This window comes from Taeniopygia guttata, chromosome 5 (assembly GCF_048771995.1).
Source record: "Taeniopygia guttata chromosome 5, bTaeGut7.mat, whole genome shotgun sequence".
In the NCBI taxonomy this organism is placed as follows: domain Eukaryota; kingdom Metazoa; phylum Chordata; class Aves; order Passeriformes; family Estrildidae; genus Taeniopygia; species Taeniopygia guttata.
Genome location: NC_133030.1, coordinates 2,005,717 through 2,031,859, shown reverse-complemented (window position 1 = coordinate 2,031,859; position 26,143 = coordinate 2,005,717). Strand labels below are relative to the sequence as shown.

At 38.2% G+C, this 26,143-nt stretch overlaps 2 long non-coding RNA genes across 2 annotated transcripts; both read left to right on the top strand.

Annotated features, from left to right (window-relative positions):
- Positions 1–1,766: 1,766 nt before the first annotated feature.
- Positions 1,767–3,312, top strand: LOC140684395 (uncharacterized). Its single transcript, XR_012056607.1, has 3 exons — positions 1,767–1,970; positions 2,146–2,309; positions 2,791–3,312. It is a non-coding gene; the product is annotated as an uncharacterized lncRNA (long non-coding RNA).
- A 7,820-nt stretch (positions 3,313–11,132) lies between these two features.
- Positions 11,133–17,369, top strand: LOC140684218 (uncharacterized). The gene is made up of 3 exons (XR_012056157.1): positions 11,133–11,295; positions 12,347–13,882; positions 16,317–17,369. It is a non-coding gene; the product is annotated as an uncharacterized lncRNA (long non-coding RNA).
- Positions 17,370–26,143: the final 8,774 nt, after the last annotated feature.

Here is a 26,143-nt window from a genome sequence, read left to right as displayed (position 1 = left end):
GGGCCACCCCAGTGCCACCCCAGCCACAGCTCATCCCCTCATCCCTGCCTGCAGCCCTGGGCTTTGTGCTTTTCTACTTTTCTGCTTTGTACTCTTCTAGTTTTGTACTTTGTACTCCTATTTTCTCCCTTAAAACTGTCCTCCAATTACAGCTGAAAATAGGGAAATTACAGTTTGCAATAGGGGAATCTCAGCCAGAGCAGAAAAGCAACTTTGCTTGTGTGTTTTGATGGGACAATATTCCAGGCCTGGTGTGTTTTGGCAGGAACCATGATGCCAAAGCCTTTTCTGCTGTTGTAGGGCTTAATTGGGACAGACTGTGAGTCTTCTGTTCTGTGAAAGCTGCAGAGCTGCTGTTCCTGCACTCATCAGTGAAATGAGCTTGCCAATGAGGTCTGCTAACCAGTTGTACCTCACAAGTCTCCATCGTCCTTTACCAGGTCACTGTGCAGAATTCGGTCTCTCCATGGTCCAGCCTTGTGATTCTTACTACAACTCATTTCTTTCCCCTTTGTCTTTAAAGCTTCCTGAAAGATTAAATTAAATTGTGCCCCATGCCTGAAAGAAAGTCAGGTAATAAACCCTCAAATCCCAAAATAATGTTCTGACTTTCACTTTTTTTGCTGTGTTTTTTGTGGCCGTGTTTGTTCTTTGTTCATGCTGGAGGTGTTTATAGTGTTTGGGAAAGAACAAAGTAGATCAGTTGGTAAAGGCATCATGATTTATATCAGTGGGTAGCATTTGGGCAAGCATGAGTCTGTATTTTTAGGTTAGCTTTGAATCAAATGTTGACTGCTTCAGGTTTAAAAATGGTAAAATTATAGCTTTACTCTGGTAAAATTACAGTTTTACTCCAGTGAATCTGCTAATCATGGCTGGTATTGTCAGGAGTGACTTGTATCTGCTCCTCTGCTGTTTAGCATTCTTTGAAAGTACAGTTAGACTGTGTTTTTTTGAACTGGAGTCCCATATTATTTGCTGCTTTTTCAGAGCAAGTCGTGGTAGTGTGGGCAGAAAGGTGATCAGCAAAATGCAGGGACAATCTACCCCGAAAAGGGAGTGCAGGCTGGAAAGATAAGAGCATCACCAGGAAAGTTTGCTTCTGCCTCAGCCACGCCAGCCTGCTGTCTGTGTGATGTGCTGGCCCAGGAAGAGTTAAAAGTGTTTGTTTCACAGGAAATTGGAAGAAATTTATGTGCGCAAGTGAAACTGAAAGGTCGAATGTGTGACTCATATCTATTGACAGATGGAATGAGCATAACATAAGAAGACAGTGACTAGAAAACAAGCAGGTTGTGTGAAAGTATTTTTAGAGACTAATTTCTACCCAGCTGTGTCTTCTATGAACAGAAGAAGTTTGTCAAAGTTACCTAAAAGTTGCCTAATAGCTACCCAGTGGCAATTAATTACACTGATACAATTTGAATGGGTTCTCCATCCCCTGGGCTGAAAACTGTTAACATTTTGCACCAGTCCTACCTGAGACTTTAAAGAATGGAGGTAAACAAGAATTAAGAGAACATGCAAGTTGCTAATAGTGCTCATAAACTTTTACATACCCACTTACTTTACCTCAGTTCCCCTGTTGACTCCTACTTCTGTGCTCTCTTCCCCTCTCAACCTATCTTTTTTCAGCTTAAAATATATCCAACTTGCTTGTTATATAATAATGACTCATACTTTCATTGGCTTAAACTTTACCCAATCTTTCTTTCATGTCATTTTTGGTCTTTAAATTGAGATTTAGCCTCTTCAGTTTTGGCTACTACATTGTGGGTTTTTTGATAAATTCCATGATGCTGCAAGTAAGTGTATAAAAATTGTTTAGTAATATGGGGATAAAGACCTGGCAATATTTTACGTGATAATGCATCTTGCTGGACAATGTATAGAAACCCATAAATCCCATATGGTGTTTAATAGTCTTCAGCAAATTTGGACCCAAGTATAGATATAAGCCACACAATAAGGTATATGGGAGTGTTTATTTCCCTGCTAAGCAGCTTGGGCACATAATGCAATATAACATTTATATTATTGGGCTTGTATATTTTGTAGACTGTGGTGTTAAGTTCTGAGGCAACTCCAGACTTTACAACTGATTTTTTTTTTTTCTATTTTTGCCTTCATATAAATTTTGGCCAGATGATAACAATCAAATATATTACCTACACCTGGAAAATTACAATGAGGAGTGAGAACCTTATGGAATAAGGATATGTGCTGCTTCTACCTCTGCTCTCAGCAGGTGAAAGGAAGGGGGCCAGAACTTGTATTTCCATGAGCCACAAAGAGCATTGGAGGATAAGGTAAGGACTTTTTGTTCAGTGGAGCTCCCTGTCCCCAGGCTGCTAGTCTTGTTATAATTTTTTAAATTACCTTTGTTTATTTAAAGGCAACTCCAGTTCCTTGGCTATTAGATGCTTTCCCTGGTGTCCTGACTCTGAATTGGGCTCATTTGCAGACCTCCTGCTCTATATCCAAATAAATAGTAAATGTGCTATGCAATGAAAACTGATTATTTTTTTTGGTTGGTTGGGGTTTTTTTTTGTTTTGTTTTGTTTTTGGTTTTTTTGTTAAAGAGGGGTAAAGAGGAGAGATAACCATTTACCTCAAACTGGGATATTTTAGCCATGTCAAAATCTGGATTCACTTTTCAATCCTTTCATTTTGTTTGCTTTAATTTTTTTTGTTGTTGTTGTGGTTTTTTGGGGATTTTTTTTTTTTTTTGTATGGGATCTCTATAGATAAAAGCTACTGTATATAAAGTACAATATATGTTGCAAACAGGATTCTCACAGGAGCTAGCAGGACAAGTGGAACCTGTTGGAATGAAGCAAACATCTGATATTCTCTTTTGTGAGAAATAAAACCCACAGTATGTTAATTCTACAAGTTTGCTGTCAGCTAAACCCCTGAGAAGCAGAATGGAGAAATCCTTCTGTGGGCAAGGCGTGCTGCTGCCATCAGCACTTTCCCTGCACAGCGATGCTGTAAGGTAAGGGCTGCCAAGGTGAAGAGCAGGACTTGTTCATTGGAGTGGGCAGCAGGCAGGGACCGTACAAATACAGGTATTGCAAGAGCTTCTTTGAGGTAGGTGTATGCATGTGCTGATCCCATTGTCTACACTCTTTTCCCATCCAGATATTTGTCTGCTCCTCTTCTCGAGCTCAGCCAAATATTAGCAGCATATTTCCCTGCTTGGAATGGAAAACCCAAGGGGAATAAAGAGCTTCTTTTGCAAATAATATCATACTCCTATCAGTGGCATTTTTTTATATTAAAATATTGAATGATAAAAAATAAATCATGCAATTCATGGGGCAAGTTTTTAAATTCTGGCTGATAAAAATACAATTGCAAGTTTATGAATGAAATTGTCTTTTTTTTCAAGCACTACTCATGATCATCTCTATTTTAAATTATTCTTCTCCCAACACTGAGGAAAAAATAAAAAAGGATTTTCTATTTCCCATCTCTTTTACTTGTATTCTTAAAAAATTGTGTCTTCTCAGCTTTCCTTGAAAAATCTGTAGGAGAATACTGTTTCATATTTCAAATTTAAACCGAGACCTAAAATCTCATGTACAATTAGGACTTACTTTAAATAAAAATAGAAACTGGCAGGTTACTATAAATGTAAAGATGATAGTAGTGGGTGCCTGAGATATTTTTCAAGATGAAGGGAATGTTCCAACTGCTGCCAGTGTCTGCTAGAACACATTCCCTAACCTCCTAGCTTGAGAGGGGATGAATGGTCCAATATTTGATATCGATATTGAATCAGTGCTCTTCCCCTGCTGTAGAGAGGTTTATGCTGATTTTCACAATTAATGGGAGGCAGATTATTAGTGCTAACACACTTCTTTTCCCTCCACAGTTGTGTAATCATTATTGGTGAATACAGAAAAGAGTTCCTACCTTATTCTTTAATGTGTTCCACCAAGGTTTTCACAGTTCTCTTTGTTTTGAAATCTTGAGTGCATGAAGTTTTATGAAATTTAAAATCTTCCATTGGTTTTGATTTTATTGGGCACTAAGTGACTTAGCAAAACACTTGGGGGAGGTTTTGGCACTGTGGTTCCACAGCCAATGGAAAAGTTGCAGGTGGTTAATAAGCAGTTTTTACCCATCATTGAGAATATATATACAATATTTCCTAGGTGGACAAGAAGAAAATACAATTATAGTTTTGCAGATCTCTGTGTTTAGGAGTGCTTATAGCTGGGAGAATATCTTGGCTATTTCTTCAGCAATGAAATAACTTTTCTGCTTTAGATTTTCGCTTTCTTCATTTTACAAAATTTGCTAATATCTGTACCTCTAATATCCCATGAAGATCTGTGTCAGAGCACATCCTGACCTAAACTAAACCCACCACTAATAAGATGATTAAAGCTAATCTGCATCTCTGCATAAAAACAGCACAAGGTCTGAACTGCAGCATTTACATTTTGATTCTGCTTTTACTGTGGCTACTGAATACCAACCAGCTTTGGTCCACGCCTGAGTTGTGATGGGAGTGTTGAAATGGAAAAGGAAGAAACTGAGGTGAACAAAATAAACCTTCATCTGAAGAGAATTAAATCTAAATCTGGTCATTAAATCTAATGACCATAAAGAGGCAGATGTATGTTCATACATCCATATGCATGCTTGATCTTGCGAGAGTCATCTCTTAGATCTCGTAGAGTTCTTCTTTCCCCTTTTCATCTGTTTCTCCCTTGTCTGATACATAAGATTAAATATAAATTTTTGCCCTTTCAGCTAAAAGTTGGTTAGTAGTCTTGCATACAAGCCAGGAAATGTAAGCATTGCAAAATTTTGAAATCAACAGCAGAAATACTGCAATTAAATTATACTAGATGCTCTTGCTTTGTACAACGACTTGACTTCATTGTTCTGTTGTAGGCATTGAAAACTTCACTGTTACAGTATTTTTTCACAGGTGGCAAGCATTCCCACACACTCCTTTGGGACTTTATAGACTGTTGCAGCTCTCATGAATTAAAAAAATAAAAAAATGTGCAGATGGATGGATAGAATTTGTATGTAACTGGCTGTCCAACCTGGCTTGTGTACACCATCTCATACCTACAGGTAAAGCTACCCAGACAAAGGCTGACATGCCTGAAAGTGAAACTGTGTTCATTTCCTTTTTCCCTTGCTTATTGAAAATGGTGGTGCAGTGCCTGACTGGGCATCATTACGCTGAAGATTTTTCTGTCTCTAATTAGATTATTTGTGTTTTTCTGAGGGCTTATCAGCTGTTGGTGTACGAGTAGCACTGGATATTAATAGTATTTCTCTTCTAACCTCTTTAGCTTCTTTCAGTGGGTTTAACCAGAGTGTTAAATACCTCTACACTCAGAAGTATTTTTGGAGATTTTATTGGGCAGTGGGGTAGGGGAGAGAAGGGCCTTCAGGTCCCTACAGACCTGTCACAAAACTGTTACAAATTTGAATCCACATGGTGCTGAGGAGTGTGGAAATTTTGAATGAGTTAGAGATGCGATCTCTGAGTTGTTTTTGATGCTGAGATTAATTTTTTTTATCTTCTATACAGGCAGGAAGGGTGAGTTGGGCTCACATTTTCACTGCATGGCTCAGAAGGTCACAAGACCCTACGTTACAAGGCCTTTTAAGGATTTATTGACCAATAAAACACTGCCAGTGAGGATATTTATGTTTTTGACCCCATCCTTAAATATTTAGTGTTATAGACCCATGCTACTTTCTTAGCCAATCCTGTTATGGAACACAAACCTACAGTACTGCATTCTAAACTCCTTGTTACCTTTGTAACTAGTTTTATTTATTCTATATCTTTAAAACTCTTAACTTTCCTTTACTTAGCTGAATGTGTCTCTGCCTTAAACTACAAATCCACACTCTCACTTCTAGCACCTCAGTTTGGGAGCCTTTTCCAAGGTCTCAGATTTTAATTCTAAGCTTTGGCTCACAGGCCCAAAGTCCTGAGAGTTCCCTGGGCTTCAGATTCCAGCCAAGAGGACTGCAGACCTCTCAACTTTGTTCAGGATCATCTGTTATTACTCTGCTGTGCTTGTTAGAACAGTGACTGCCAGCCTCCACCCTTTGTAGGTGCACTGAATGAAAAAATAAAGTAAAAATACCTCAGAGGAATCTCCCCAGATGTGTTGAACTCTAGTAAGTCAATTTAGACATCGATCCTGTGTTTCTTTGGTAGGCTGGAATTTACACACCTGACAAAACAATCACAGGATAAATCTCAGAACATTCAGAAAAGAATATTTTGAAAAAGTAGCAGGAGGTGAGAAACAGGGAGCAAACAAAGAAGGAAGGCATCTTGCTGTTCTCTGCAGAGTGAGCTTCATCTACAGTGAGAAAGCTCCTGGAGATATATTCTTTTTGTTTCCATTCCTTGTCCACGGCCTTTTAATTTACAGCAATGATTTTGCTGTCCTTCCTGCAGTGAGAATGATGATTTGAACAAGGCCAAGTGGAAGAACTGTAAGGAATACTGCAATATGAGTTGAAAGAAGCAAGAAGCAAAGAATTATTCAAAATGTCAGTTTTTCCACTTTTTTTTTTTTCTTTTTGTGGTTATGTTTTAATACTCCCAGTTCTTCCAGGCATTTTTTGTTTTCTATGTTCCACCTTTTTCTATGTTCCACCTTCAAAACATGCCAGTGTTGGTGGATGACATGGATGAGGAAAGCTTTTGGGGCTTATTGTATCACTCAGTGTACTCTGAATATATTCATTTTTTTCAACTTCATAGCAGCTACCATTGGCATATGAGCAGCATGCACTTCATATCTTGGAAAAAAGTGTTTGGGCTGGTGTTGCTAGTCTCAAAGGGAATTGAATTTACCCCAAAACTGTGATACTGAAGTTGGGGATGCCTTGATAGGTAAAGGGCATGGTGGATTTACATTGGCTATCTGCCAGGTGTCCCACAAAGCCACTGTTACTCCCCTTTTCAGCAAAACAAGGAGCAGAAAATATCACAAAATGCTTGTGGGTCAGGGCAAAGACAGAAAAGTAATTCAACATATTATTATATATCTATTTTACCTTCATTGGCAAAATAGACTTACTTGATTGGAGAAGATGAATTGGATTTATTACCTATAAAATTGGCGTAGGGTAATGAGATAAAATCCTTAATAACAGGCTTAATTTCACTCCAGACTTCTCTGCCGGCTGCCCACAAAGCAGTGCAGGGTTGTGGTCAGTTCATCACAAGCTGTGCCTGCTTCTCCCTCCTCCTTAGACATTTTTCCTGCTCCTGGAGCATCTCCTGCCCCTCCTCCTGCACAGACCTTCCTCTCCCATATCTTCACTCATCTGTCCAGCAGCTGCTGCACTGGTTGGGGCTTCCCCCCATTTAAATCTCACCCTGAGACACTCCCACAGCTGCTGATGGACCCAGCCTTGGCCAGTAGTGGGACACAGCTGGAATTGGATCCACTGGACATGGGAAGGATTCTGCCAGCCTCTCAGAGAAGCCACCCCTGTAGACCCTCTGTTGCCACAAGCTTGCCATGCAAACCCAATGCAGTGACAATTTTTGTTTTCCAAGTATTTCCAAATACCCAACAGAAAGGGGAAAATTTAATGGCTCATTGCACTATGAATTCAATATTCAGAAACAGTGACAATTGCTATCACCATGTACACAAAAATGCTTGTCCTGAACTATCCTAGCAGTAGTTGCTTAATGCTTCAGCACCTTTTAGGCAGAAAAAGATGTGTGAGGAAACTTAAAGACTTTCCTTCTTGTCACAGCTTGGAACAAGTCTGAGAAAAGCACAAAACAATAGCAGTAAATGGCTGAATAAAAACATTGCTGTGCTGCAGGTCCTGCTGGAAGGTTCAGGTCTAGCTGGTGATAGATCAGTCATGGAGCTGTCTGCCCTGCCTAGAGAAATATCCAACTCCCATGGGCAGGGCTCTGCTTTGCACTGCTCTCCATTGGTGCTTCTGGTAGCTCATGAATAAACAGCTGAATAAAAAAATAGGAATAATTTTCCCATAAGCATAAAAGAAAACATTCTAAAAGTTTTTGTTTTTATCTTTTTTCTGTGGTGGAAATGGCAGAAACAGGCATTTGATCCAGCCAAACCAATTTCCATTATTAGTCTATTCTTCTGGGCCATTCTCAGTTGAGGATGCAACAAATTTATAATCAGGCAGAAGAAAAAAACCCAACCCAACATGCCACATTTTCTGTGAAGAATGGAAACAGACTGGAAGTCAGAAGAATGAGGTTGGTAGTCCAGCAGCTTGCAAACACCAAATCACCTGTACTTTTGCAGAGCTGCTATTTCCTGCTCCCTTCCTTCCACGTCCAACCTTGTGCGTACTCATCTTTTCCACCTTCCCTCAGAATCTCTGCTCTACCCCTCTCTGAAGCAGTGCTTGCCTGCAAGAACCATTCCTGACCATATCCACAGGTGGGAAGGAGAGCAATAATTTTCTTTTTAACAGCTTTTCTTGGTGTGGTGGTCATGGTGTTGGTGTTCCACCTTTGTCAAAGGCACACCTCCAAGCTGAACCCCAGCACAGGGTGCAAACCCTCTCATGTACATCCCACAGTTGACCCACCAGGCTGTGTGTTCAGCAATTTCAGCATCCACAGCTGCTCTGAGAAAGCTTTCTGACTCCATCTCTTGAGATGAGACTTATTTAAATGACTCTGCTCTGAAAAACCATTGTCTTTAGGCAAGCTGAGGCTCCCAAGAGGCAGCAGCAACACACCACAGTGGCTTCTTTGGAAATATTTTGGGGAAAGGCTGAAAACAAAGCTTGAGCAGTCTGCATTGCTGGGTTCCCTGCTAGGAAGAAACGTGAAATCCAGGTGCACACACAAAATATTTACTGAAAACAGCTGAAATGCTAAGTCACAGCTGATTAATCTGTGAACTGGAACCTTTCTTTGTTTTTAATGAAAGACACTGAGAGAAAGGAACTCTGATTAAAAACCCTGTGTGTCTTGTGTGGATGAGAGCAGGCATCAGTGGGTTCTCATAACATCAGGAGTCCCTTAGTGATGGTTATGTGCATGCTACGTGACTATCAAACCTCTTTTTCTGCTATTGTTTTTCCCTTACTATTTATTTTAAGTGAGCATATTCATTTAAGTGAAAATGCCAAGAGAGTAACGTGGAACTAGATTGAGAAATGCAAAAACTGATCATTCTGTTAGAGGAATGATTTATCCTTTGTGCATAAATTCTAATGTTTGAATGCAACTAAGAAATAAACATGACTTATTGCTGATAATGATGAGTGTTTCGAGACCCAGAGATTGTCAGAATATCAGCTGTCATCTTGGTATTAATGAGAAACAAAATATACAAGGGTGCATTTATTAATAGGCTGTACACAGAGTCTGAGGCTAAGTGGCTTGGAAAAGTACTACATTGTTTATAGTAATAAAGGTGAAGAAACACTGGAGGAAACATCCCTGGGGCTTAATCAATGATCAGCATATGAACATAAGTCAAAGATTGTTTAAAATTGTTCCAAATGAGGAATAACTGACGTCAAGAGCTTGCTTGACTTCTTACCTGCTTCACACTCTGGTTGCCTGCAGTGACAAAAGTACAAACAGAACAAGCCGGGTTAGGCTTGGGGGGTTTTGTATTTGCATTTAATTTCATTTATTTACTGGAAAGCCATAGATATCAAGAGCAGAGCTGTCATACACTGGTAAATCCATATTTTGTTAGCATCAACAGATAATGAAGGCAGGAACAAGCAATCATGGGCTGTTAACACAGAATTGCACTTCTGCACCGCAAGCCACAAATGACATTTTGGTCACTACCAGGGGTTTTTGTGTCAGCAGCATGACGCAGGTACAGGGCCAAACTCTCTGTGACCCCAAGGCCAAAAATGTCCCCCAGAACTCCTTCTGCCATTCAGGCTTCAAGAGAATGAGCTGCTGAGGTGGGAAAGAGCAGGAATTCTCAGGATATTGAAGCAAACCTGCATCATGGACTCACACAGGCACTGTGTAGCTGCAGTTGAAATTGCTTCCATGGGCACATTAATTTCAGCTCTTGGTGAGGAAGCAGTTCAAATAATGAGATCTTCCTGGATACTTTTAATCAGGTGACTAAGCCTCTCTGACGTTCAAAAGTGTCTCTTCACTGATCTCTTCTGAGTTCCTAAAAGCAAGTCTGAAGTCCATCTTCTAGAAAGTTTATGCACACCAGGGAAGGAATTTGTCTTGAGGGGAAAAGTAAAAGTGATGTGTCCGTGACTGTTTAAAAGTATTGTTAATGCAAGACTTATGTGGTTTTCTATTTAATCTATTAAAGGGGAAAGGAATGCATTTAAGAGAACTAATCTAAGAAGGCAAGAGTGGATTGTATCACCTGTGAAAAGGGTGGAAGTGTTATTGGGCTTGTTCCAACACCTGGCCTATTTTCAGAACTGATTTTTCCCATGAGCAGTGTGGATCCCAGGGCAGAGCAGTGAGCCCACAGCACTGCACAGACCAAAAACTGACCTGTAAGTGCAAAGCAAATATTTCCTTATACTACACAGACAGACATTTTCCTTATTGCCTGTGGTTCAGTGGTTGAAAGAGTCTCCAGCCTGCACCAGAAACTTGTTGCATGAAACCTTGGAAGTTACCAACCTGTTCTGTCTTTCAGTTCTTCACTTTTCAGCCAGTTCAGTTTTCATCCCACACATTCCTATTTGCTTCAGATAAAGCATTATCTCGATGGACAACAGCCTTGTCCACTGTATAGACACAATACACATCCTGAAATCTGCCCAGTCTTTATCACAAACATGCATGACAGGCTGAAAAATACCCTGTGGTCCTGCTGAGGTGTTTGGGTTTTTTCTCCTTTTAATGCAGTTACCTGTTGCTTCAGTGGCATTCAAAATTGCTTCAGAAATGTTAAACACAAATCCATAGGCCTGCCTGTGCTGTTCTCTTCCAAAGATGCTGAACATATGGAAGAATATTTTGCTTCAAGAGCAGGCTCTGGATAGTTCAAGTAACCTTTCAGTGTGTCTGTGTCACTGATTTGAAACGGAGTACTGCTGGGAATAATGAGCTAGCATTTGGGCTTGCGGGGGCATCGGATGAGTAAACACCTGAAAAAAACCATTGCACGCAGGATCTGTGCTTTACTTAATTCTGCTTTCATTAGGTCAGCCTTCAGCGTTGTGCATAGCAAGAAGCACAGTTAAGAGCAGACTAAATGCAGCCCGAGGACTGCCAGCTAGAATCTTCCAGCAAATTATCAAGTGGCAGTGCTGTCTCCCAGTGTTTCAGTGGTTCTGGTGAGTCTACCACATACACCCTGCTTCTTTTCTTGGGATGGAGCTGAGCCCCCGAGTTCCTCAAATGAAATTTTACATTTAGAATTTGAATTTCTTCCAAATCAGTTTTCCATTTGTCCCTCTGGCCTTCATTCTTTCCATCATATTAACTCTATCAGATGTAGATAGTTGTCTGAATTCCCTAGCTTGTGATCTGGGATTATAACAAGATTTTTAGTATAGTTTTACTGCTTTTGGAGAGTTGCGTTTGGGTAATTCTCTTAGGTTTTTTCCTTGTCATTGATAGGACACATCACTAAAAATAAGTTAAATTGCTGTGGCTGGCTTTCCCAAATACCTGAGCGCTGCTAAAATTCAACTGCATCCTATTTTGTGCACAGATGAGTTACAGGGTTTAAATAACCCAAGCATGTCCAATTGAATGTCTTCTTTGTTTTATGCGTGATTAATCAGGATTTCATTATGATCAGTAACCCCTTGGAAGTCATGTCATTAACAGTGTTTGTTCCCTCTAAACAGTGAGGTTCCTTTGCCTTTTAGCCACTACAGTTATTTAATAGAAAACACTCTATAGACAGGAAGGATGAACTGTGTTCTGGTAATATTCTTTATCCATAGAACAAACCAGAATTCTTTTTTTTTTTTTTTTTTATTTGCCTGTATGAGGGGGGATATGTGAATGACTCTCTCTTTTATCCACCAGAAGGCCGTGTGGTTTTAAAATGCCTCCAAAACTTTATTTATAGAGAAATGTTGGTTCTGGAGCCTGTCTTTGGGAGGAGATGGTGGAGAATGCTCGTGACAATGAGCCCTCACATTTATCAGCACACATTAGACAGGATTGCAATCAGCCTCTGTCACCTCTTGCCTCCTTTAGACAAGCAGAGATGAGTGGTTTAAGAAGACAGTTGATTAGTTTGTTTATGTGTCCACTGCAACAGGAAGAATGTTTTCAATTTTTTCTTCTAGTTATTATTTTATTATTTTTATTCTATTTCTTATTTTATTATTTTTGTTATTTTTACACTAGTCTTTTATTCTCTATTTACAGAGATGCAAGATCCCCTCATCAGATGGCAAGAACCAAATTATTGTGGTAACATAAACATTTGCAAAAAACACTGTCTTTAATACAAAACACAGGAGGAAGAGGAGAGCATGGAAGAGCTGAAGAAGTCTATATTGCAGCTGCTGTGCTGAGGGGTGATGGTATCACACCTTGGCTTGTAATTCAGATAAATCAGAAAGCATTTCTAGCACAAGAAATCTAAAATATCCCTGAAGAGCTGCAGTACCTCCTGTGTCTGTGAATCTATGTGTAGGCTGTCCTAACCATGGGTCAAAATTTTGCATTTATTTGGAGCAAGTAACTGAAATGATGAAATACCTTTCTATCTGGGTTGCACATGTGTTGCTTGCTTGCCAATGAGTGAAAAATTGAAGCATCTCTTTTATTGACCAATATATTAATTTTTTTTATATATATATAATATATATTTCCTATATAATATATAATATATAATATATAATATATAATATATATTTATCAATATATTTTATATGTATTTAGAAATATATTTTCTATATATAGAAAATGCTATATTTAATATATATATATTATATATTTGCCATATATTATATAATTTTTATATATTATATATTTACCAATATATTATATATTTATTGATCAATATATTTTTCTTGTTAGTTTAATGACAGTACTACAAACTTCTCTGTTTTGAGAGGAAGTCCTGAATTCTCTGCCTGAGTCACAAGGGCACCCTGGGATCATACAAATCTGCTGGTTTTGGACAAACCATTTTTTCATTTCCTACATGTAGGTTTAATTGGTTCTTGAAAATTTGTTCTATTTGCCAGTGTAGGCTTCTTCCTATAAAAACGCATTTGAATGTAAGTTTCCCATAAAAACTGTTTCAAAATAATCCCTACATCATTTGACATTTATCCCTAATGAACATCTACTCGATAAGGTAATTTCCACAGCAATCCTGAAAATCATCCAGGTCTGAGCCTATGCTCTTGACAGCCACCCTTAAATATTTTAATGCACACTTACATTTTTATACTGAGATACTAGTATATCTTCATTTTTTCGTTTCACCCATGGGGAATCAGGCTAAGGGGAAGAATACCTGGAAGAGAGCAGAATATATTTCCAATGGTAGACTTTTATGGTTGGGTTTTTTTTGGTTTTTTTTTTTTCAGTTTGATACAAATGGCAAGATTCTCAGAAATCTCATTATGTGCTAATTTCTTTTATTAATGTTTTCTAAATTAAGCCATATGGGTTTGCTTATGGTTTTAGAGCACTATAGATGAGAACTCGGAACTGAACTGTTATTCTCTTAGGCTAAGGACTCTTTTTTCCTTTAAACCTTCATTTTAATGATTTTTGTTATGAACTTTGAGGCAGAGCAATAGCATATAAACAAAGCATCTTCGGAGCCCTTCGAGAAAAGAGCTGATGAGGGGTCCTGGAAGAGTTTCTGTGACAAGAGTGGTTCTCTTTCCTGGCTCATCCTTTGCACAGTACCCACTCACAGCATGGCTGCAGACACTCCAGCAGGTATGTCATCATAAAGGAGGTACTAAAAGTGAAAGCTGGTATCAGACCAGCTCCCTCTGACTTTGGTGGAACAATGTGCATCCCCCCATGATTTGTAAATACACAGCATGCAGTACCAGTGCTGAAATGGGAGTTAACACTGATGCAAAGAGTCATTTGCTTAGTAAAACATGCCTCAAACCAGTTACTATGGCCAAAGGCATCTGGGTTTCAATTTTTACACTGAATCCTATGATCTATTGCTAAAAGTGTGTAAAAATTCCAAGCTGAAAAGGAGAGGCTGTGCAGATGTAATTTATGATTTAACCAAGCAATGCACTGAGACAGTGCAAACTGTATTAGCAGCCTGTCTCACACTCTATGTTGCTTGGGTTAGGGGAGTTAACAGCAAAGATGGTGTATCCTTACAAGCTGACTAGGGAAAATTACAGGATTCCTTCTGGGTAAACAACATGAGAAATGCTTCCCCCCCCCCCCCCCCAAAATACTCCTTTGTTCTTACTAAAAAGATCAAGTTAATCAAAACCTTGTAGATTAAACAATTAAACCTGTAGATAGCCACAATTTTTTATTGTTAATTAGACACAGAGAGGTGCAATTTTCATAGGATGCAGAGTCCCTAAATTTAGCTGTGGAATATTACATTGATCACACACACAAAAACATCATTGATTCTCTGGGGAAGGGTTGGACGTCAGTGTGTGCGTGCTGGCTCAGACCACCTTTCACCTATTAAAGGGGGTTCCAGCAGATCTTTATCCTTGCTGCACATAGCAACAAAATGTGATTTGCCATCCTTAACCCTTTGAGCATTCTCAGCACCTTGGCAGGATGATTCACACTTACTCAGTCTCCTTTCGTGCTCTCTGTTGCAGCTGAAATCTTTATACCAAAAGTGCAGTGTTTTTACCTTCTGCCACTCTCTCAATTTCAAAATGTATGTTATATGTGTTTAAATATTTAATATACACTGAAGCCATTAAAACATGGTTGTAAGAAATCTGTAATATTATACCTTCCTACTTTGACAATTACTCCATTCTTTAAATGACTTGCAACCCTTATAAATAAAACTCTGAAATTAAACCCTGACATGATGCAAAATGCTGGATTTTGCTTCACCTGTTTAAGCTTACCAAAGGCAGTGAATCTTATTAAAATACCGTGCAGAATATTTTTATTGCTGTGTAGATCTTTGTCCTTATGCAGTATGATAATTCTCAGATCCTTTTCCCAGCAATCACTAATTAAGTGTAACAGGCATACATCCAGACACTCCTGAATTTTAATCCTCATGTTTCTTAATGAGTTGATCAAATATTACACAGAATGTAATAAAAATATGGGACTCATTTAAAATACAAATATACAATTTGTATAATTGTCCAGCTAATAAATTATGTCTAAATATTAGGATTGTTTGTACAAACACTTAGGGATGTGTCCATGCAAGTGGTAGAAACAATCCATATGTACACATGCAATTATATATTCTATACACATAATTGTCTGTAAGGATTTTCAGAAGCATGCATGGCACTGCATTTGCAGAACACTTTAGAATCTAGACACAGGTCTTGCTTTAAAAGAACAAAATCTATTTATATTAAAAAATAATGATATTTAATTAAATTCTTAGGAGGGTAATTTAGACAATAATACGCAACACCCCTAGCTTGTCACTTGACTGTAGCACTGGACTTTCCTACATTCTGGAATGATGGAAGTTCTCCTTCCCTCCCCTTTTTGCTGATGGGAAATTCCTGGCAGCTGAAGTGCCTGATATTTGACCTGTTTTTACATGTTTTGCATGATTTTGCAGAGTCAAGGAGCTTCCAGTAGTTCAGATAAGCTTTCAGCAAAGATCTAAACATCCTACTGCTTAGCTAAAGTGATGTTTTGATGTTCAATACCACTTAATTTTGCTTCATTTTTCTTCATCTTAAAAAGCATCTACACAAACTCAATATCATTTGTTGGAAGAAAAATGAAAGTAAAAAAATTATCAGTTGTGAGAAGCATTTCTTTTTCTACATTATTGGTGGTATCAGCCCAGTGCTCTGGATGGTGAGGGCCAGCCAGATCTGTTTCTGCTTTACTCTGTACAATATGATTTAGTTGGGTTCAGTTTGATCTTTTCTTTTCTTTTCTTTTCTTTTCTTTTCTTTTCTTTTCTTTTCTTTTCTTTTCTTTTCTTTTCTTTTCTTTTCTTTTCTTTTCTCTTCTCTTCTCTTCTCTTCTCTTCTCTTCTCTTCTCTTCTCTTCTCTTCTCTTCTCTTCTCTTCTCTTCTCTTCTCTTCTCTTCTCTTCTCTTCTCTTCTCTTCTCTTCTCTTCTCTTCTCTTCTCTTCTCTTCTCTTCTCTTCTCTTCTCTTCTCTTCTCTTCTCTTCTCTTCTCTTCTCTTTCTTTTCATTTTTTTTTTTTTAATTTCCAGATCCCTGGGCTTATAAAGGCTGGGAAGACCACAGAGACAGATTGCTCAGGCATCAAGGGATGAGAATGTCTTGTGCTGTTCAGATGCAAGCTCTGTGCCTGGCTGTGTGAGAGAGACACAGGGAGGGAGCATATGCAGGAAATTGTGGTGGTGGTGCCTCACATGGCACTGGCAGGCACAGGAGGGGATGTGTACAGTGAAATGCCTGGTGCTGAGGAGCTGACATCCCCATCCCACCGGCTTTTTGTCAGAGTAACTCCAGTCTAGTCCCACGGGCTGCTGCCTGCCCCTGTGCAGCTGAGCGGGGCAGGACAAAATGCACTTTGGTCCTGCAATAAAAATCCACCTTTGTGTCCTGCAGACAAAATCCATTTTGTCTCCTCCAGACACAGCCCAGCTCACCCCCTCGGTGTGGCCCGGAGCACAGCAAAAGGGCTGGGCAGGGACTCCTCAGCAGGGTTCTTCCAGCCTGGGCTGAGATACTGACAGACCTGCACCCCTGTTTTCTCAGTGTGGGACATGATGTGTTAGCCTGGACAGACCAGAAGGAGATTTTAGGAGAAGAATGTTTAAACCTAAGTTGTTCTTGGCTCTGACATACAGCTTTGGAAGTGAAAGAGCACAGAAGAATATCCATGCTGTGATATCACCCTTTCCTTCTTACAAATTCCTCTCCAAATAACAGTCATTGAGATATTCTACTACTTACCATAATATATTTCTAAATTTGTGATGTATGTTTAGTATCTCAATTTCCCTTTTGTAAAACTGGGGACTTGCACACATCTGCTAAAATGTGCTCTCATGTTGTTGTCCAAAACATCATTGAATATAAGAAAAAGAGTTTGGCATAAAAATTGAGAGCATTGCTTCCAGTTGTCTGGGTGATATTTGATCCGTGGATCCACATGGATGGAAACAAAATAGAAAAATGGGAATATCTACTTTACAGTGATGGCTATGTACATATTCTGAAACTTTGATTATTTTATCTCTTTTTTAGATATTTCTTACCATCTCCTTAATAAATTCAACTTTTTATACAATGCAAAATAGTATTGTTATTTTAATTTACAATTTATTTAACTGTCTAATTTAAAGTAATAACATAAATTTAAATGGGACCATCAGCTCCTTTCTCAACTGGACCACCCCAAAACCAAAAATGTCCAGAAAAGAACATTCACTGAGAAGATGGAGAGTTTGAGAAATTAAGAGATGGAGCAGGCAAAACCAAAAATACCTCATTTTGGCCACTGTCTCTTCTGTAGAGATGAAATGGGTGTCTTGAGAGACTGACAAATCTTCCCCTCCTGCTCTTCTAGTGCATCCTGATGCATGCCAGTCCTTGAATATTTCCCACAAGCTTTCCAGTATTCATTGTACTTTCATGCTCCAAGCAGGGTGAAGGATGTAAGAGCTTTTTGAAATTACTGTAGCTATGTGTTGTAAGCCCTGTGCAGGGTCTCAGTCCTGCTTGCTGTATCTCTCCCTGTGAATATGATATTTTGCTCTACATACTGGCAAAGTTTCACAGTGAGAGTCTCAAAGGATACCCCAATAAGCCTATCATTGTTTCATGAGAGAATTAGCCTGTGAATTCAAACTCCCTTATTTTACAGAAGGGGCCAGACTAGTCAGTAAGAAAAACACAATTCACAATTTCAATGCAAAGCTCTTCCCTCAATTATCAATATTACTTTCATGTGAACTAGAAAGCAGCTGTTACAAATAAAATTCAGTGTAAAGCAAAAAGGTAGACTAAACATTCACACCACAGAGTTGCTTTTATCTGGAGGATGGGTATACATCCATTATATGTGGCTGCAGAGGCTAAACTGTCCTTTTTAAAGCACTCCATCTGCACTGTGTCAAAAATAGTGCTGTCCTGCATATGCTTAAATTTTTGGCAGCAAAGTGACACCTTAATTTCTTTCACAGTAAATATATAGATATATTACACAGTGATATGTAGAGCAGATGTTTCTAAAAATGCAAAGAAATTCCAGTCTGTGTTGATGTAGTAGCTTCAGTATTTCAAAAAAGAGATGGTTTGGCAATGCAGTCATGGTGCAAACATGAATATTTGAAGAGCCTGTATACAAACACCTTGTATCAATGGGTATGGCCATGGCATCTACAAATAAAAAGAAAACTTATTTCAAATTTACCTATGGAAAAAAAATAAAGCATTCCTTTCAAAAGTTTTCAAAGTGAGGGACAATTCTTGTATTCAGAGTTCCAGCATAACAGGCTTGACTCATCGATAGATGACACATCAAGCACAGGGAATTTGAAAAAGCACTGCTTAACCTCACTAAAAAAAATCATGGTTTTGAGAACAGGAAAGAAGGAAAATTGCTTTCTGATCCTTGACTCCACTATGTTCAAAAAGGGTAATGAATGTTCTGATAAAACACACTTCATTGGACAAATAAATCTGGTTCAAACTGACAATGTTATGTAAAGGGTTGTTCAAGTCTGTTTAAAAATCATCTTGAAGCAGAAAAAAAAAACAAAACCAAAGAAATCAGAAGTCCAGTATGAGATATGAAATTAAGTTTGCCAGGGCATTCATTCTTTTGGCTGTTTCACTTGTAAAACTTTTCTAGTGACCTCCTTCACTCAAGAGACTAACCCAAGAGTATAAAAGTACAGGAAGTGAGGAAGGGTACCAAACCAAGCCTCTCAATTGCAAAGTGCCCAAACAAACAGACTTCCAAAAAAGAACAAACAACACCACACACACATCCCCCAAGGCCCAAGTACAGGGGCACAGCCCCACAAATGAGAATTTCTTTGGTCTCTCATAATAACTAGAGCAACGGGATACCTTGCATCTCATTAACAGCTTTAAATTAATTATTACTGGCTTCATTCAATTGCTTTAAAAGAAGCATCTCTTGCCATTTGAGGTGCAATGGAGTATCTGAGACAGATGCATGGAGTTTGGAGATTAGGATCCATGGAAACATGTAACCTTCTAGATTAGCAGCTAGAGGCCAGCATGAACATCATAGGCCTTGTCAAAAAGCACTAGATATCTGTTAGATACACTGAACTTTATGTTTTCAATGTTTTAATGCACCTCAAACGTCTTTGGAAACCAAGGGGACAATAAACTCAGGATTACTTCTTGGAGCCCTAAAATTGTGTCATTGTGCATAGCACAAATTGTGTATATCAGCTTTTCCCAAGGCCACCCTTGTTTGTTAAAGGTGGTATAAGTTATTTAAACTGGATAATATATCTGTTATTAATGATTTATGGGACACAGCCACCTTTTTCTTGTTTTAAAATTTTGTATGAATAGAACCAATGGAAGAAAAAAGAAAACCCATATTTTGCACAGCAGTTTTTGATTCCCCTCATGATAAAGGACTAATTACATGAAGCGATGAAAGATATAAATATTTATGAAAAATTAAGGTGTTGAAAAACATATTTAATTGGGTAGATCATGCACAGATTTGCACATCAAAATCTAATATAAAGCATGTGTAGAGAAATTATACATAGGAATATCTGGGAAGCCATTCACAGGAGTGAAAGTAAAGCAAGCCACTCTAGGAAGCAAGTCTGTCATAGCTAAAAAAACATGTCCACAGCCTGTTAAGCATTTTTGAAATTGTTTGTTCCAGGTAGACAAAAAAGGGGTTAATAACCAGGTGCTGCCTGTTTTAAGAATCTCATGAGTATCAACTCTTAACTTCCAACAGATGATCTAAATGCAGCTTCCAGATATCCATTTGGGATATCTCCTCAACTTAGTGCAGTCTGACAGCATGAAAAAAAAAGGCTTGAAAGTGTTTGCATTTTCTTCACACTTGCTGAGCAAACTGACAAAACATTAAGCATCACAAGTGTTAACACTATTTGTTTACGATGAAATAGTAGGTTTTGCTGCAAGAGCAGAAAACAGCAGTAGTGAAATATCACATGGTGCAGCTAGAGAAACTCTTGGGAGACTTACAAAAAAGCTAACAAGACAGGAATCATCAGAGGAAAGATTTGTCAGCCAGCTGCTTACTTCTAAATTTGTGATGTATGTTTAATATCTCAATTTCTCTTTTGTAAAACTGGGGATTTGCACACATCTGCTGAAATGTGCTCTCATGTTGTTGTCCAAAACATCATTGCATATAAGAAAAAGAGTTTGGCATAAAAATTGAGAGCATTGCCTCCAGTTTTCTGGGTGATACTTCAGCCATGGATCCACATGGATGGAAACAAAATAGAAAAATGGGAATACCTGCTTTCTACAGAAATAAAGAAGAATAAAATTCTTAAAACCCTTTGCAATTTGTATAAACAAAGATGTTTTGAAATATTGTTTTTGTATAAGTTAAGCATACTATCCCTGATATGTTAGTCACAATCCACAAAAGTGAAATTTCTGACTATCTCTTTAAAATATTTTTTGTCTCCTTTGTTGTGAAGAACAGAAGGATGTAATCTGGTATGAAGATAGCTGAGATTTATTTAGTGTCCATGGTCAAGCAGGGGATTTATATGAAGAAGTGTTTCCTTGGAATCCTTCCCCTCAAAACCTAAAGCCTCTCAAAATCTTGACATCATATATACACGCACTATAAAGATAAACTTGTTTGGAGCTCATGAGATTTTCACAGAATAGTTAAAATTACACAGATGTACAGTTGAAAATTATGTCTTGTTTAATTGTGTGCCTGGAGATGGATTTTTGGGTACTGACATTTGAAAATGTTGGCCTTTGCATAGAAATTATTCCATGATAAATCTGTTCAATTAACAAAATTTTATGTCCAAATATCTGTCACAGATAACAGAACCAGCAATGATGCTATGACTCAAATTCAAGTTATTTCTAATATTTTGTGAGTTTCTTAGTGTTTTGTAGGCAGTCTGTGGTAATGGGCTACAGCTTTGCAGGACAGGTGAATAAAATTGCAGATAAGGAGCCATGGAGTGCTCAGGTGTGCTGAGCAACCACACAGGGCACAGAGGCACACAGGGGCAGTGCATCAGCAGGAGGGGATAAAAGGCTGGGCTGAAGGACAAGGGGAGCAGAGTCTGCAGCCTCCTCAAGTGCTGTGGTGTGACTCTGTGTGGGTTGGAGCTTTCTGATCTTTTGTGGTGACACTCTGGCCATTGTGGTCCCCACTGCAGCCTGTGCTGTGACAGGATTTGGATTTTCTTCCCCAGTAATCAAGGCGGGCACAAGAGGCTCTTTTTTCAATACACTTGATCAAAAGAATAAGTAAAAGTGCTAGGAGTTCCAAGCAATTCTGAAGATGTAATAAATTTCTTGTCTAAGGAAGGCTAAGCTAGAACTTCAAACTTTTTCTCCTATGCAAGTAGAATAGTGATGAAGGTGTTTGATCTATACTGGAATTGAAAAACAATGGAGATACAAAAGGTGTTCTGAAGTTGTTTTAATTTTTCCAATGGAAATTCTAAACTTTTGAGGTATTTTTATGTACTCTTGTTTTTAATTCTTCTTCACTCCCCTTTGTTTTTCTTCTTTTAGTGAGATGGTTGTAAGGCCAGAAGAGTATTTATGAGAGGTGGGAATGGAAACTGTGAACAGAGGGAAGTAGGTTAGCTAATTTTTTTATTTGTTTTATTAAGTGAACTGCTAATGAAACTACTGGCAAAAATCTCCATTTTGCAAAAATACACTATTGAAAAGCATATTTTTTTGTAATTTCACTGGGAGTATTTAACTGCATTACAGGTGTAGTGTTAGTGTTGGGAAACAGTATCCTACTTATATATTTATGCACTTGAACATGAAGGAAGCATCTATGACCTGGGAGGGTGGGAAAGAGCAGGTACAAATTGAAACATGAGCTATTCCAACTGTGGTCTGGGGAAAGCCCTTTTCACCTTTGTGCATAGGAGTAGTAGAACAGGTTGCCCAAGAGAAGTGTATATTCTCCATCTTTAGGGATTTTTCAAGACATGACTGCTTCGAGTCTGGAGCAGCTGTGTCTCATCATATGGCTGACCCTGCTCTGAGCAGGAGTTTGCACTAGATGAACTGCCAAAATCCCTTCCAAACAGTTTTCCCATGTTTTACAGATCCTCCATTCAAGCTTTTGTTGTCTAAATATCCACAATCCTTTGAAGACTTTTTTTCTTTTTTTGTCTCAAATTATCAATACACAGCTTGGACTGTGCATACCCAAGAGTTGAAAACTGAATGGATCTGACTGCTGGCTACAAAACCAGCAATGAATATCAGTGCTAGAGCACAGGCTGTAATGTGACTCAGCCAAGGAATGGATCTCTCATCTGGCAGCCTGGTGGTTGATGTGCATGGAGCTGTTGCCTAAATCACACAGGGACAGAATATGTAAGAAACGTGTGTATAAAGGAAAGCTTTAGCTGAAGGATGGCCATCTCTGCTGCTTTTGTTGTCAGTCAAAGAGCTCTGCTTTCTGCCAGAGGCTGGAGAGTACTGCAGGCAGCTGTGCTGAGCTGAAACTGGTCTTCATGGTTGTGCCTCAAGCCTGTACCTCTGAATTTCTAGCACCTGTAAGGTCCTTGCCTCTTTAACCTCATTCATTGTTTTCTTAATGAGCAAGCTCTCTGTGGAATGGCACTGTGTGAAGGTACCCACAGATATAAATAGTTTACACAGAAGTGAGACATTTGAATTGATCCCTCATGAATATTTAATAGTGATAAAATTTGTCAGATTAATACAATTCAGGTGTCAGAGTTGAAAAAAGTTATTTTTAACTCTCTGTGAAAAAAAGGATGGATTGTTTTTTGTCCACCTATTAAACTGACTCCTAATAAAATGCAGAGATGTTTTCAAGAAATTCCAGAAGCAAAATGTATTAAGAACACAATTCTGTTTTCCCAGATGAAGTAACAGTTTTGGCTGTCACAGCTGTGAAATGTCTCTGTGACTGTGTATGCATAAAAGCTAAGATGAGCAAAGAAAGTTAAATCCATACATTCCTGACAAATCCTTGCACTTGCTGTGTTCCATAAATAAAACTCCTGCAGAAGATCCGTTCAAGGCAGTAGTTCATTTCATGACAACATTTTTAATCTATTTCTGCTGTGAACTTTTTCGGAGTTGTTGTGGTTGTTTTCTTTTAAATGAGATGGGGATGCCATATTTAATTTCCTCCTGTCTACAGATAAATAATTTGATATGATTCTTGACATTGGGTAGGGTGGATTTTTTTTATACCTCCCACACTTAATTTTAAGTCGCTTTCATTGTAATAAAAGAAAATCTAAAAGCATAAACCAGTGCATTTTGAACATAAATGTATGAAAAATATGATTAAATAGTTAACCACCTCTTCTGGCCAAGTATAGAAACACTCAAATTACAGGTGAAATTGAACTCACTAAATGTTTTTCATATTTCAAAGTTCAGTTCTATACCCCAAAACCAAAGTAAGCCACCTACACTTGTACATGTTTGTCTTGCACTACACAACATTAAAAATAGAGAATTTTATTATCTCAGTATTTATTATGGAAATGGAGATTTGATTCTTATCTTATGGTGTTCTATGTCCTTTGGGAAATATTCTTTCCACTTGGTGATAAATGGGAGAATTGTATTAATAGAAATAAGATTTAGCTAAGTTATTAAAATTCTCTGAATCTTAAGTTAGGACTCCCAGTAATGCAGCAACATTGCTTGCAGCAACAAGTAAGGCCTCTTTCCATTTTCAGTCCATAGAGACTTTGATGTAAAGGAAAATATTTACCTGGTGAACTGGGGAAGGGCTGCAGGTTAAACATTCTATTAAAATACATTGAACTCTGTGTTTAGAATATTTTATCAGTTCAAAAAAGAACTATTGCTCTCTGTTTCATTGCGGTTTTCCCTCCTCCCAGCTACTCATATCTTTGAAGTCCCATTATTTTATCATTTAGTTGTAGAGGTGTCTTACTCAGGTTTGCTCCCATTGTATTTAATGTAGCAATTCCACTGTAAAGTGGACTTTACAGACAGGACACTCTTTTCCCCTCAACATATCCCTTGTATTACTAAAACTAAAAACTGCTGAAGAAATCAAATTTGCATCTTCAGAGTTGTAGAATACACATCTTAATTTTCCTCTTCTTCAGTGCACTGGCTGCTCCCTGGATGGAGAATGTTTCTCCTGTTGGCATAAGAAAAAGGCTGTTGTTCTTCTCAGAAGAATTCATCATCAGAAGGATTTGTTTCTTTGCCTTCTATTTCTAACACGTGAAAAAAAAATCAATTTTAGCTGTTTCTGGAAGCATTTCATTTTGGTAGGTTTGAATGTGCCTCACCTAGTTTGCTTACTTCCCCATCATCCTAATGTTTTCAAAATAAATTTAGATGAAACTGGAGGTAATAAATTGCTTGAAATCATTCTGTGCAGCTAGCAGTATGGTGTGCCTTATGTAAGAAACTTTTGATATTGTGATCTCATATTTGACATTTCCAGAGATAGAAGTAATTTCCATCCTGTCCTTGCACATAGAGGATTCTACATGAAATTTAAGCTGGATTCCATAACTCAGGGAACTGATGTTTGGGGATCTTCCCTACTCTGCTCTTTCCTGATGGGAGGTGAAAATACAGCGAAAAAGAATCGGACACAAAAGGAAACTTCACTGTCTATTTATTCTTCCCACTTTCATCCTCCTAAGTGAGTGGAAATGATGAAAATCTATGAGCTCTTGTCAGTCTGAAATTGGAGAAGTTAATTCTTCCCTGAATCCCATTTGTCATAGCTTGACATTTGTTTATCTGAAGCCAAGCTTTGATGCCATGTCTGTGTGATGAAATATCTTTGTGGTGGACAACAACTTCTCACCTAAGCCAAGCCCAGAACTGGAACACAGTATATTGCAAGACCTGGACCATCAAATCAAAACCCTTCTTATTGAAAGTTCTTGCATAATCTGCCTCCGTTAATGGAACCCCATCTTAAAATAAATATTGTTGTTCCCACTGAGGATCTTTTCCAGATCCTTACTCCTTTGATCCATAGGAGGCTTCTTTTAGACTCATTTATGGACAGCTCTTGCATATTTCTCCTGTTGACACATTGACCTTTCACACAGCCTTTTCCCTGACTGCTTTCTTCCTCTGGTATGTTTGTAGCGAGCAAATTTATTTCTTTCCTTGGCTTCTCCCTCTTCCCAAAGAGGGAAATAATATTCATTGGAAATGAAGCCATATTTGTCTTATTTTTCCTTTAATTATTCTATCAGTTCTTCTGTTTCCTTGCTCTGTTAAATTCATGATGGATAAAAGCCAGGAGTATTTCAGGTAAGACTTTACTTTTGAGAATCTCAGCCAGTGCAGGTCTGATAATAATTTCCTTCTTGTTTTCAGAGAGAGTAAAGATGCCATCAGTGGATATTTAGCAAATAAAAGGTCTGCTTTTACAAATAATGACACTTAAGATGGCATACGTAATTGCATCCTCTGCTGGCAGACAAAATTAATTTTACTCCCTAAAACAAAATATAGAGTCTTTACTTGGGGAGGAATGTCTTGATCCTGATATTTGGCCATCTTCAGCAACTTTTGTACAAATAGATATCATATCTGTATATGAATGGATAGTAATGATTTCTAGTCCAAAATTATGGGCCTGATTCCCTCTAGAAACCAAGGGCAAAACCATATCTATTTTCATCACAAAATTCCTTATTGGTTGCATAATGTATCATCCACTTTCAGACTTCTTATGACATATGTCATCCTAAAGGTCAATTGAAAAAAAAATTATAATAGAAATTTTACCTGTTAAATATCACAGGCTGATGTCACATGATAACATGATAAAACAGGGCAGGTGCACTGAGCTTCCTGTCTATTTTGCCTCTTG